Source organism: Sus scrofa, chromosome 10 (genome assembly GCF_054392235.1).
Source record: "Sus scrofa isolate SSC_HxYL_T2T_F1_AM1 chromosome 10, Sscrofa_HxYL_maternal_Yorkshire_Landrace_v2.0, whole genome shotgun sequence".
Classification (NCBI taxonomy): domain Eukaryota; kingdom Metazoa; phylum Chordata; class Mammalia; order Artiodactyla; family Suidae; genus Sus; species Sus scrofa.
The window spans coordinates 78,536,557-78,549,134 of NC_139392.1; the positions used below are offsets into that span (position 1 = coordinate 78,536,557).

At 45.3% G+C, this 12,578-nt stretch overlaps 1 long non-coding RNA gene across 2 annotated transcripts in view; it reads left to right on the forward strand.

The window, feature by feature from the left end:
* LOC110255700 (uncharacterized) overlaps positions 1 to 12,578 on the forward strand; it is a 54,014-nt gene that overhangs the window by 8,642 nt on the left and 32,794 nt on the right. The window contains exon 1 of one of the 2 annotated variants that reach the window (XR_002336381.2): positions 12,021 to 12,112. The exons of the other annotated variant lie outside the window; for it this stretch is intronic. This is a non-coding gene — a long non-coding RNA (uncharacterized LOC110255700). Of the gene's footprint in view, positions 1 to 12,020; positions 12,113 to 12,578 lie in introns of those variants that run through there. 2 annotated transcript variants of the gene reach the window in all.

Genomic DNA, 12,578 nt, shown 5'->3' on the forward strand with positions numbered 1-12,578 from the left:
CCTCCTCCTCCTCCTCTTCTCTCTCTCTCCTCTTCTGTCTGATCAGGCACAGTGCTGCGAACACTCTAATGATCAAACACACACAAGCAAAGTGGGCTGGGTTCGGGGAGACCAGCTCGTATATGCTAGTGGGGGTGGGGGTGGGGGCAGGCGGGAGGTGACGCCTCCTCTTCCAGTGGGTGTTTAGCTGTGATAATGGGTGTCATGCTCAGTATTACACAACTATCTCACTTGAGCCCCCTCCCCCCAACCAGGTCACAGACAGCCAACCCAGGCTGCTCTGCTGCCATCCTTGTCCCTGATTCTTTCTGGTCCCATCCAGCCTAATCTAGGCGATGGGTGGTACTCATCTTGCCTTTTTTTGTTTGGGTTGTTTCCAGTTTGTGACTGCTGTGACTATGGTGCTGCCATGACCTCTTTTTATAGTCTTTTGGTGCAAATAGAGACTTAGTTGGCAAATTACCCAGGAGTCTGCCTGGTAGGTCATAGAGGTGGGTGTGTCTAGCCATCATAGCGGTGGGTGTGGGATGCTGCTTGTCTGGTGACCCAGCTGCTGAGTCAGTTACCCCCAAATTCAGAGCTTTGAAACCACCACCAGTTTATTGCATCTGTTTTGTGGGCCAAGAATTCAGGCAGGCCTGGCAGGGTGGTAGGGTCGGCACCACATGGTATGGGCTCTGGGATGGCTTTAGCCACGTGTCCAGTGCACATTGAGTGCTGGGAGGTAGGGACCCTTGGGATCTCAGAGAGGACCCTCTGGCATGGCCACCTCAGGGCGTGGAATGTTTAGGGGCAGTGGTTCCCTACCCCCAACCCCCCTGGGTTGAGTGTTCAAGACCCAGGCAGAACTCCACCAGCTGCTTCCAGGGGGCCTCAGAAGTCTCATGGCATCACACCTGCCACTGTCACACAAGTCCCCAAGGCTCAGAGTCCCTGGAAGAGGAGTGAGCCTCCACCCCATCTGGAAGAAGGTACAGAAGGCTTGTAGCGCACATGCCTGACTGCACTGAATGATACTTTGGGGAGATTTTTAATACCAATTTTGCCGTAATGAACGAAGACTGTTCACATGTGTCTGGAAGCTTCTTCTCTCCATCTCCAGCTTCCAGACAGAGCTACTTTCACTGCTTCCCCAGATCCTGCCCCAGTCTCTACAGGGAGAAAGAACCTCAGTCAAGTGCATGATCTGTCTCAGCTTCCTCCCCCGCCACAGACATTGGCTGGCCCCTGGCCTCTCCTCCTCTCTCCCACCGCTGCCTCCCACCCCATGCTGCAGCCTAAAAAAAAAAAAAAAAAAAAAAAAGAAAAAAAAGAAAAAGGGACCAGAGTTTGTAAAAGGAGTGGGAGAAAGGCCCCGTGGAGAGGGAAGACCTCCAGCCCTGGTTCTCCACCCAACTGCTGGCATCACCCCAGGTGGGAGCCACTGGACTGCACCTGCGTGGGGCATGGCCAGGATTGAGCAGGCAACAGGTCAGGTGTGCCCCAGCTTCCTCCGGGGGAGATGATAAATCGTCTGAGCAGCAGCAAGATGTTCAGGGTCATGCAGGTTCATTGCTGCCTGGCAACTTGCACATCTTAACTGCGTCCACCCTCTACCCCAGGAGGACTCTCTGACAGACAATTAGAGCTTTCGATTAATCAGTCAATGGTCTCAGTCACGGATCAGGCTGTTTCTCAGCAGTGAGCAGAAGACACGACCGTCGTGCCTCCACCATGCTGGCATCTAGGCTTGGCGACAAAGTGCATGAAACCTCAGGTTAATGCCCACCTTGTTGCACCTGGAACAAATCTGCATTCAGAGTGACTGGTGAGCCAGCAAATGCTCTGGACCATCCATGGAAAAGAACTGATGTTTGGACTCCATGGAATGAAGTGCGCTAAAGGGACAGGACTTCTGGTTTATAAATTCTGGACATTCCAGATGTTCAGTCCCCACGCAGCTTGAGGCACCAGAGGACGCTCACCTGTGGCCACCCGCGGATGGTTTCCACAAATCCAGCTGACAGCACTTGACTGCCAGCACAGGCCGGGCACTAATTACTCTGAGCCGCATTTTCCCCATCTCGGCAACTCGAACTTGACTGTGCAGATCCATTTTGGTACCAAATTCTATTCAACTGACTTCAGTGGTAGGCATCTAATGAATGCTAGATATTCTCGTGTGCCAGACTGTCCTAAAATCATCTGTCACATTGCATCCTCCTTCCAACAACCTTCTGAGGTGGGTCCTATTATTATTATTACACCCAGTTTTACAACCGAGGAAACTGTGGCACAGAGAAGTTAAAGGGCTTTCCTAAGGCTGCACAGCTAGTGAGTGGCACAACCAGGATTCAAACAGTAGCTGGCTTTGGAGGCTGGACTTGAGCCACGTGCTGTACCATGAAATCCTGGAAGGTCACCTTCGGGGCTGGAGCTTCACAGCTGGCAAGTGGGTCCCAGAGGAAAGCTAGGTTTTGTCTGAATCTAAGAAAGCTCATCCCTTCACCACTCTGCTGTGCTAGCTCCCACATTCTGCTTATAAGAGCAAACTCTAGTAAACATCAATATGCAAGGGCAGGGCATTTGTTAAATAGACAGTGGCATGGCTGTGCAAACTAGTACACCTTAAAATTACGTGGGAGAATATTTACTTATGTGGGGAGGTGTTTTTGATATATTAAGTGGAGAAAGCTGTTACAAAACAGTGTGTGGTTTAAATGCACATGCAGTCCTGGAAAGGAGAGTGAAATACAATCCCTAGCTTCTTCATCTGGCACACATGTCGCCAGGCTGACGGTACTGATGCTGTTGACGGTGTGCGGAAGTGGGAACACAGATATATGGCTGCAGGGAGTGCATATTGGCAAAACCACTTTGGAAATCAACTGAGCAGTCTCGAAATATTTATATCCTTCAACCCAGCAATTCCAGTTCTAAATACTCCTCTTAAGAAACCCTTGAAGACGCGCACGAGGAAATTTGTGCACGGAGTTTCCTGCAGCATTGGTTGTAATAGTAACATGTTGGGAACAACCTAAATTTTAACAGTAGAGGGGTACACAACATGGTATGTTCATGCAAAAGAGTACTACACAGCTGCTTAAACAAATATCAGGGCCACAGATATCAACATGGGGAGATTTAAGACCTGGAGAATGGAAGTAACAGGTTTTAGCTCAGTATACACAGAAATTACCATTTGTGTAAATAACATAAACATATGCGCTAGACACACACACATATGTACATTCATCTGTACATCCATCCATCCCTGGAGAAAACATATCAACTGATTTTACTAAAAAGGGGATGTCACATTTATCAGAAACATCTCATTCATAGACACAGACACAGACTCAGACACACAAATACACACCTCCCCCACATACTATTTCCAGATGTTCACATTCATCAATGCTGCTGATGAACAGGACGGGTGTATTTGATAGATTTTTTTTTAAATTACCCAATGAATGTATTACATTTATAGTTCAATGATCATCACAATCCAATTTTATAGGATTTCCATCCCACACCCCCAGAGCATCCCCCCACCCTGCAAACTGTCTCCTTTGGAAACCATAAGTTTTTCAAAGTCTGTGAGTCAGTATCTGTTCTGCAAGGAAGTTCATTGTGTCCTTTTTTTAGATTCCACATGTCAGTGATAGAATTTGATGTTGGTGTCTCATTGTCTGACTGACTTCACTTAGCATGATAATTTCTAAGTCCATCCATGTTGCTAAAAATGCCAGTATTTCTTCCTTTTAATGGCCGAGTAATATTCCATTGTGTATATATACCACATCTTCTGGATCCACTCCTCTGTCGATGGACATTTAGGTTGTTTCCATGTCTTAGCTATTGCATTGGAGTACGTGTGTCTTTTCGTGTCATGGTTTTCTTTGGATAGATGCCCAGGAGTGGGATTGCTGGATCAAATGGGAGTTCTATTTTTAGTTTTCTGAAGAATATCCGTACTGTTTTCCAAAGTGGTTGCACCAATTTACACTCCCACCAACAGGATAACAGGGTTCCTTTTTCTCCACACCCTCTCCAGCACTTATTGTTTGTAGACTTTTTGATGATGGCCACTCCGGCTGGTGTAAGGTGGTACCTCATGGTGGTTTTGATTTGCATTTCCCTAATAATGAGTGATGTTGAATGTCTTTTTTTTTTTTTTTTTTTTTTTGTCTTTTTGCTATTTCTTTGGGCTGCTCCCGCGGCATATGGCGGTTCCCAGGCTAGGGGTCGAATCGGAGCTGTAGCCACTAGCCTACGCCAGAGCCACAGCAACGCGGGATCCGAGCCGCATCTGCAACCTACACCACAGCTCACGGCAACGCCGGATCCTTAACCCACTGAGCAAGGGCAGGGACCGAACCCGCAACCTCGTGGTTCCTAGTCAGATTCGTTAACCACTGCGCCACGACGGGAGCTCCTTGAATGTCTTTTCATGTGTTTTTTGGACATCTGTATGTCTTCTTTGGAGAATTGTCTGTGTAGATCTTCTGCCCATTTTTTGATGGGGTTGTTTGCTTTTTTGGTATTGAGCGGTAGGAGGTATTTATAAATTTTGGAGAGTAATCCCTTGTCAGTCGATTCATTTGCAAAGATTTTCTCCCATTTTGTGGGTTGTCTTTTCATTTTGTTTAGGGTTTCCTTTGCTGTGCAGAAACTTTTAAGTTTAATTAAGTCCCATTTGTTTATTTTTGTTTTTACTGTCATTACTCTAAGAGGTGGATCTGAGAAGATATTGCTGTCGTTTATGTCAGAGAGTGTTTGGCCTGTTTTTCTCTAAGGGTTTTATAGTGTTTAGTCTTATATCTAGGTATTTAATCCATTTTGAGTTTATTTTTGTGTATGGAGTTAGGGAGTGTTCTAATTTCATTCTTTTCCATGTGGCTGTCCATTTTTCCCAGCACCACTTATTGAACAGGCTGTCATTTCTCCATTGTATGTTCTTGCCTCCTTTGTCATAGATTAGTTGCCTGTAGGTGTGTGGGTTTAATTCTGGGCTTTCTAACCTGTTCCACTGATCTATATTTCTGTCTTTGTGCCAGTACCATACAGTTTTGATGATTGTTGCTTTGTAGTAGTCTGAAGTCAGGGAGCCTGATTCTTCCAGCTCCATTTTTCTTTTTCAGGATGTCTTTGGCAATTCTGGGTCTTTTGTGCTTCCAGACCAACTTTAAAATATTTTGTTCGAGTTCTGTGAAAAATGTCCTTGGTAATTTGATAGGGATTGTATTGAATGTAGATTGCCTTGGGTAGTATAGTCATTTTGGTAATATTAACTCTTCCAATCCACCAGCATGGTATGTCTTTCCATCTGTTCGTGTCACCTTTGATTTCTTTCATCAGGGTCTTAACAGTTTTCAGTGTCTTTTGTCTCTTTAGGTAGGTTTACTCCTAGGTATTTTATTCTTTTGGATGCAATGGTGAACAGGATTTCTTCCTTAATTTCTCTTTCTGATCTCTCATTGTTAGTATATAGAAATGCAGTCAATTTCTGTGTATTAATTTTGTATCCTGTGACTTTGCCAAATTCATGGATGAGCTCTAACAGTTTTCTGGTAGAGTCTTTAGGATTCTCTAGATATAGTATCATGTCATCTGCAAATAGGGAGAGTTTTACTTCTTCCTTTCCCATATGGATTCCTTTTATTTCTTTTTCTTCTCTGATTGCTGTGGCTAGGACTTCCAAAACCATGTTGAAGAGTAGTGGCGAGAGGGGACATCCTTGTCTTGCTCCTGATCTCAGTGGGAATTCTTTCAGCCTTTCACCATTGAGAATGATGTTTGCTGTGTTTTTGTCATATATGGCTTTTATTATGTTGAGGTAGGTTCCCGTTATGCCCACTTTCTGAAGGGTCTTTATCAGAAATGGGTGTTGGATTTTGTCAAAGGCTTTTTCCGCATCTATTGAGAGGATCATTTGGTTTTTATTCTTCAGTTTGTTAATGTGGTGTATCACACTGATGGATTTTGTGGATACTGAATGATTGATTATTTTATACTTTCTGCATTACATGTTTTTCAACTGCTGTCCTGCCATTTTTATAAAATAAAAATACGTGTTTTCATGGGCGAAGAAGGCCTCAGAACATTAGGGTAGCTGTCTCTGGGTGTTGAGATCATGGTGACCTAGATGTCTTTTTTATATATGTGTATTTTCTGAATTTTCCAAATTTAATGTGTTATTACTTTAAAGGAAATAAAGGCAGTCTATGAATAAATTCTCACCAAATCTAGAAGCAATGTGAGAAAGAAGTTTGGAGCCCCGAGTGAAGTGTTTTCACCCCTATCCTCCATGGAAGCCAGTGTGTCCACCCACGACTGGGGTGTGAGCTGTTGGAAAGAAAGCGTTCCACCAGTAAGGAAGCAGGGGACAAGCTCCCCACTGCTGACCCTGGGGAGAGGACAACCCTGCTCCAGTGCCTCGCGTCCTGCAGCCAGGCCCCGTGGGTGGTGGGCCAGCAGCTGTGTTCTGTTAGGGCCCCTCTGCGTGTTTTTATGAACTGACGGGTTTTGATGTCTCCAGCTCCCTCTTGCTGCTTCCTGGGTTAGGTTTTATCTTTCAAGTGACCCTGGAATCCTGTATCTGGATGGCTCACAGGGATAGGGCCCAGCTGGGCTGATCACTGCCACAGGGCAGATTTGGTGCTGATGAAAACAGACTTCTTGCTTTTGTCGGGTTGGTTCTGCTGTTTCTTCTGGGGAAGTAGTTTCACTGCAGGATCTTCAGTGGAAGGTCACTCTGGGATGTTTGATCCAGGACATAGATCCAGGAGTGTCCAAGTCCCTCTAGTTCTCCCCTAAATTTTTTTTATTATTTATCTCTTTAAGGCCTGATCCAAGTAACATCCCTACGCATTGCAGTTGGGCGATGTTTCCTGAATCTCTTTAATCTCTCTGTTTTTCCTTTTCTCTCTCCTCCTTGTGGATTACGTATTGAAGAAATCGTGTTGTCTGTCCTGTGGAGTCCTCCACAGCCTGGATGTTGTTGATTGAATCCCCTGTGATATTATTTAACATGTGTCTCTATTACCTTGAGTTTCTTTCTTTTTTTTTTTTTTTTTTTTTTTTTTTTTTGCTATTTTAGGGCCGCACCCACGGCATATGGAGGGTCCCAGGCTAGGGGTCGAATTGGAGCTGTAGCTGCTGGCCTACACCACAGCCACAGCAACACGGGATCTGAGCCACGTTTGCAACCCACACCATAGCTCACAGCAACACTGGATCCTTAACTACCGGGTGGGCCAGGGATCGAATTTGTATCCTCATGGATCCTAGTTGGGTTTTGTTAACCGCTGAGCCATGAAGGGAACTCCCTATTCCCCTGTGTTTCAATGTTGAATTTCATCAGATCGGGTTGGAAATTTTTGAAACATTACTTCAAATGTCTGCTTTTTGATGGTCCTTACCTAGATCCGTTGGTTTATGAGGGGCTGCAAAATCACGATACAAAGCGATATCTTTCTATTTATTGTCTGGATTCCTTATATATAGAGAAACCTCCCCAAAATTAACAATTTGACTCTCCTAAAGTACAGCTCCTCTAGGAGAGGCAGGATCCAACTTGAGACCCTCCCTCTGTTTCTCAGAACCATAGTCAGTTAGGGCTGCAGTAACTGACAGGCAGAGATGGGGTGGTTTGTAAACAATGGAAATTGAGTTCTCACAGTTCTGGAGGCTGGGAGATCCAAGGTCAAGGCACCGGCCCTCTTCTCACTGTGTCCTCACATGGTGCAAGGCCAAGGGGGCTCTCTGGGGTCTCTTTGCTAAGGGCACTAATCCCATTCATGAGGGCTCCACCCGCAGGACCTAATCACCTCCCAAGGGCCCTACCTCCTAATACATCACCTTGAGGATTAGATGTCAGAAGATGAATTTTAGGTTTCAAACATGCGGTGTTTCAATCGGTTTTCAAAGTGATTATTTGGTTACCTAATACCCTCACAAGTGGACCAATGGACATTTTATTTTTATCGTTTATCACTCATGGTTCCTAGTTGGATTCGTTAACCACTGAGCCACGATGGGAACTCCCAAGGATTTAAAGGCATTTGAAGTATTTCACTCTATTTTAGATACCATTCTTATTGGTCCTCAGATTGCCCCACCTTTGGTCAGTGTGAGCCCTTTCAGACGGGATGCTGAGTGCTTTTGGCATGATCCTAGTTGAGTGGCTGACAGCCTCCTTGCTCTCTGGTTATGACAAGATGCTCCAAGCTCATCTTACACATTTCCTGTCCCAGACCTGGAATCATCCATTCCTTCAAGGATCCCTGGTTCCTTTGAGTGGGAAATAGAGACCACAGATTGCCACCTATCACTGGAATGATCCTTGTTTTCAGGCCTTTTCCTGGATGGAGTTAGGAAATTATTATTTTTTTTTAAGATAAAATGAGTTTTATATAATTACCTACTTGTCTTTCCAACTCAAACAAAAAACTATAGACTTTTTATGTCACCATATCTATCATCCCCTAGGTTTCTCCTTTCTCCCACACTGAAAATCCCAGTTCCTAATGGGATTCTATCTACCTAATTGCTCATAAGCCAACACTATGATGCTGAAAACGGTTTAATAGTTTTTTTTGTTTTTTGTTTTTGTTTTTTTGCCGTTCTTTTTGTCCTAGGTGGCTAGACAGTCAGATTACCATGTCTTAAAAGCAGTTACCATGGTTCCTCTCTCTATGGCGATGCCATTAACATGATAGACAGTCAAGCTCATTGTTTCACTTGATTATTCGGAGGACTGATTTTGCAAATTTCATTTTGTTTCATAATTATGGAAAATATTTTCATGGTTTCTGACCTGAATCGGCAAAGGAATGTTTATTTGGAGAAGTCGCCCTCTTTGTTAGATGAAAGGAGCGTATTACACACCCTCTCCCCGACTGTTACACACCCTGGAGGTCCCTCCACGTGTTCGTGTATGGAGATGGTCTTAGTTCTGTTTAGAATCGGACAGTGTTCCCCTGGGTGACTGCACCAGAGCTCCTTCAGCTGTCACCTGAGTGAGAAACACATCGTGTCCAGTGTTTTTGCTTTTACAGACACTGCTGCCATGAAAATCCTCATACGTTCTTTTCTTATTTTTGCTAATATAGCTTTAGAATCAATCCCTGGAAGTCCAGTTTTTGAGTCAAAGGGTAAACGTGTTTTCTGGTAGATGGTGCCAGATTGCCCCTTACGGTGTTTTAGGGTCCTGTGGTTTTTCATTCCTGTGCCTATTTCGCCGCAGTCTCACGGATGGAGTATGTTACCAAATTTTTGGACTTTTGCCAATCTCAGAGCTTCACTCATTATCTCAGTGAAGTTACTAATTTGCAAATGTCATTTTTTAACCATTGAAATCAGAATGAAGAAGTAAGAAATGTTTTGTCTAGGGAACTATACTCAATATTTTGTAATAACTATAAGGGAAAAGAATATATATATTCAGATTCTTATATATATATATCTGATTCAGACTCTTACATATATTCATATATATATATATATATCTGAACCACTTTGCTGTATGTACACCTGAAACTAACGCAATATTATAAATAACTAAACTTTTTTTTTTTTTTTTTTTTGTCTTTTGTCTTTTCTGGGGCCACTGCCACAGCATATGGAGGTTCCCAGGCTAGGGGTCGAATCAGAGCTGTAGCCACTGGCCTGCGCCAGAGCCACAGAGACGCGGGATCCGAGCCTCATCTGCGACCTACACCACAGCCCACGGCAACACTGGATCCTTAACTCACTGAGCAAGGCCAGGGATCGAACCTGCAACCTCATGGTTCCTAGTCGGATTCGTTTCTGCTAAGCCACGACGGGAACTCCTGTAAATAACTATACTTCAATTAAAAAAAAAGAAAAGAAAAAGAAATATTTTGTCTAGATAATATCCTCTTTAGCATTAAAATCACCACAGGTACATGGGCTACATCCCGGCTCCATTAGCCTGTGGCTACAATATTAAGTCTCATTACATTTTTATTTATTTATTTATTTTTTGGTCTTGCCTATGGCATGTCGAAGTTCCCAGGCCAAGGACTGAACCCATGCCACAGCAGTGACCATGTTAAATTCTTAACTGCTAGACCACTGGGGAACTCCAAGTCTCATTAACTTTTAATGCCAAAATTATAGTAGTTTGAGGTTTCCTAAACATAGCTGAAAGGGGGCATAGCTATCTTTCTGTCTCCCAGTCCCTGTGGGGAGCCTCCAAAGGGGACCTGGAAGGCAGCCACCAGCAGGCGTATCAGCTGCAGTCATCAAGCTGGCTGCTGCCCCAGCCTCTCCCCTGCGATCATGCATCAGTGGTGGCGGCTACGAGGACACTGACCACCCCTCAACCAGCGACCTGGGAGGTAAGGAGTCAGTGCTAGGAGACCTGGAGAGACTGGCAGAGTGGCTGCCCCCACACTGCACTAGACTGTCTCCTGACCCCTCCCCTCATCTGTACCCTTCTCCTAAAGTAGCTCCAGAAGACTTCAGTCTGCTTTTGGCTTCTGATCCTTGTCTAGAATCTTATGAAGATTTTCATAAATGGGGTTCCTTCCTTGTGCTGTTCAAACCCCATCCCAAGAGGCCTTCCTCTACAAAGCAGAGGCTCTCATGCATAGGATGAACACCAACAGCACAGGAATGTGGGTTAAAGCATCGTCTACACTGACAGCATCTTGTCAGCCCTGAATGTCTGGTTCCATGGGCACCTCCGTGTGTCTCACAAGCACACAGCAGAATACACAACTAGCTGGCTCTGATTTATAACAGCAAAGCAGGAACGACTGACTGAAGACCAACTTACACCAGTTTAAAAGACAAAATGGGGAGTTCCTGTTGTGGCTCAGCAGAAATGAATCTGACTAGTATCCATGAGAATGCAGGTTTGATCCCTGGCCTTGCTCAGTGAGTCATGATCTGGTGTTGCCGTGAACTGTGGTGTACGCCTCAGATGCAACTCGGATCCTGCGTTGCTGTGGCTGTGGCTGTGGTGTAGGCCAGCAGCTGCAGCTCCAATTTGACCCCTGGCCCAGGAACTTCCATATGCTGCAAGTGTGGCCCCCCTGCCCCCCCAAAAAAGCAAAAAGTAAATAAATAAATAAAAGCAAAATAACTGGGAAAGCAGACAAAATTATTGGAAAATAGATTTAAATATAAATCATCCTGGAGTGCATAAAACCTAACAATAAAAAATATTAGAGATTTGAAAGACTCATTTTGATCGGTATTCTTTTGGAGATTTACTTAGAACCCCAAAGAGAAAAATTTAAATTCATGGAAAATATCATCAATCAGGCAAGAGTAATAAGCACAGTGATTTAAAAAAAATAGGAAAAATATGCCGCAATTTGGAAACAATTTCTTTAAAAATGCATAAAATTCACAGGACTCAAATGTCATCTCATCCAAACACGCCTACATTTAAAAAAAAAAAATCATGGTAAGTGAAAAAAAATGCTCAAAATCTCATAATAATGTTGCCAGAATTTGTTTTTACTATTTATTGCTTTATATTTTACTGCTTTTTTGCAACAATTGGTTGTTCTATGTCATAAACTGTCACATATTTGTTTTTGAATGAATCTGAGCCACTTTTATTAAGTGCAAACTGTGGGGGACAGCGGGGGTGTTGGGGGGGTGGTCCTGGGCTCCTGGCAGCTTCCTGTCTATGGCAAAACAACAGGACACTTTGCTCAGACATTCTGGAAACGTTGCTTAACAGACGGAAATCATGGTCTAGGTGTCACCGAAGCCACTGAGGCCACTTTGGAGGGAGTGTGGTCACCAGCTGAATGGTCAGGCCTCTCAGGATGGCTGGTCTCCTGCTCTCTGTCCATCCCCAGCCCGACCCGTGCCTGCCTCACCTGGACCCTTTGCCCTTGACTGACCTTGCCACAGACTTGGCCCCTGGCCCAGCTGGAGATTGTTCTTATCAAAGGGGCAGCGAGGGCTGTGCCCCTCCCTGGTTTCCCTGGTAACCAATGAGCCCACCTGACCCGAGTTCCCCCATAACTGGCAATAGCCCCTCCCCCTCCAGAGCCAAGCCTGCGGCCTTGTTCTGCCCGCCCTTTGCCATCTACCACGTACGGTGGAATGTCGCTCTAGGAGCTGGCTGCGGACCAGACGTGTAAGCTCCCCCATCCACTAAGCCACTGATGTCTCTGTGGCTGACTCCGGGCCTTCTTCGGTCTTAAAGCTGGACAAGCACAGGCCTCATAGGCCTGTAGGCAGCAGCCCAAGACATCTCTCCTTGGTGACAGGGGACCCTCAGGCTGTTCTTGCTTGTCCTACCTGCTGTGCCTTGCAGAGGGTCTCTGGCCCCGGAGAGGATCCCCAAGGGAGGAGACCCCAGGGAGGAGCTCTGCCCGTGGCCCTTGGTCCCGTCCTGGAGCCGTAGTTGAGCCTAGGGTCCCGGATTGATGCAGGCCGTGGGCTCAGTGGAAATGGTCACCTCAGGGCCTCTCAAAGGGGCGCCTTTTCCATTCCTGACTCAGACCCCAGGCCCAGGCAAGGGTCCACTCCTACTGGGGACGTTTCTTCTCTGTTGCACCTCATCTGGGTGACCTTTCTCAGGGCCCATGCCCTGTGCAGGA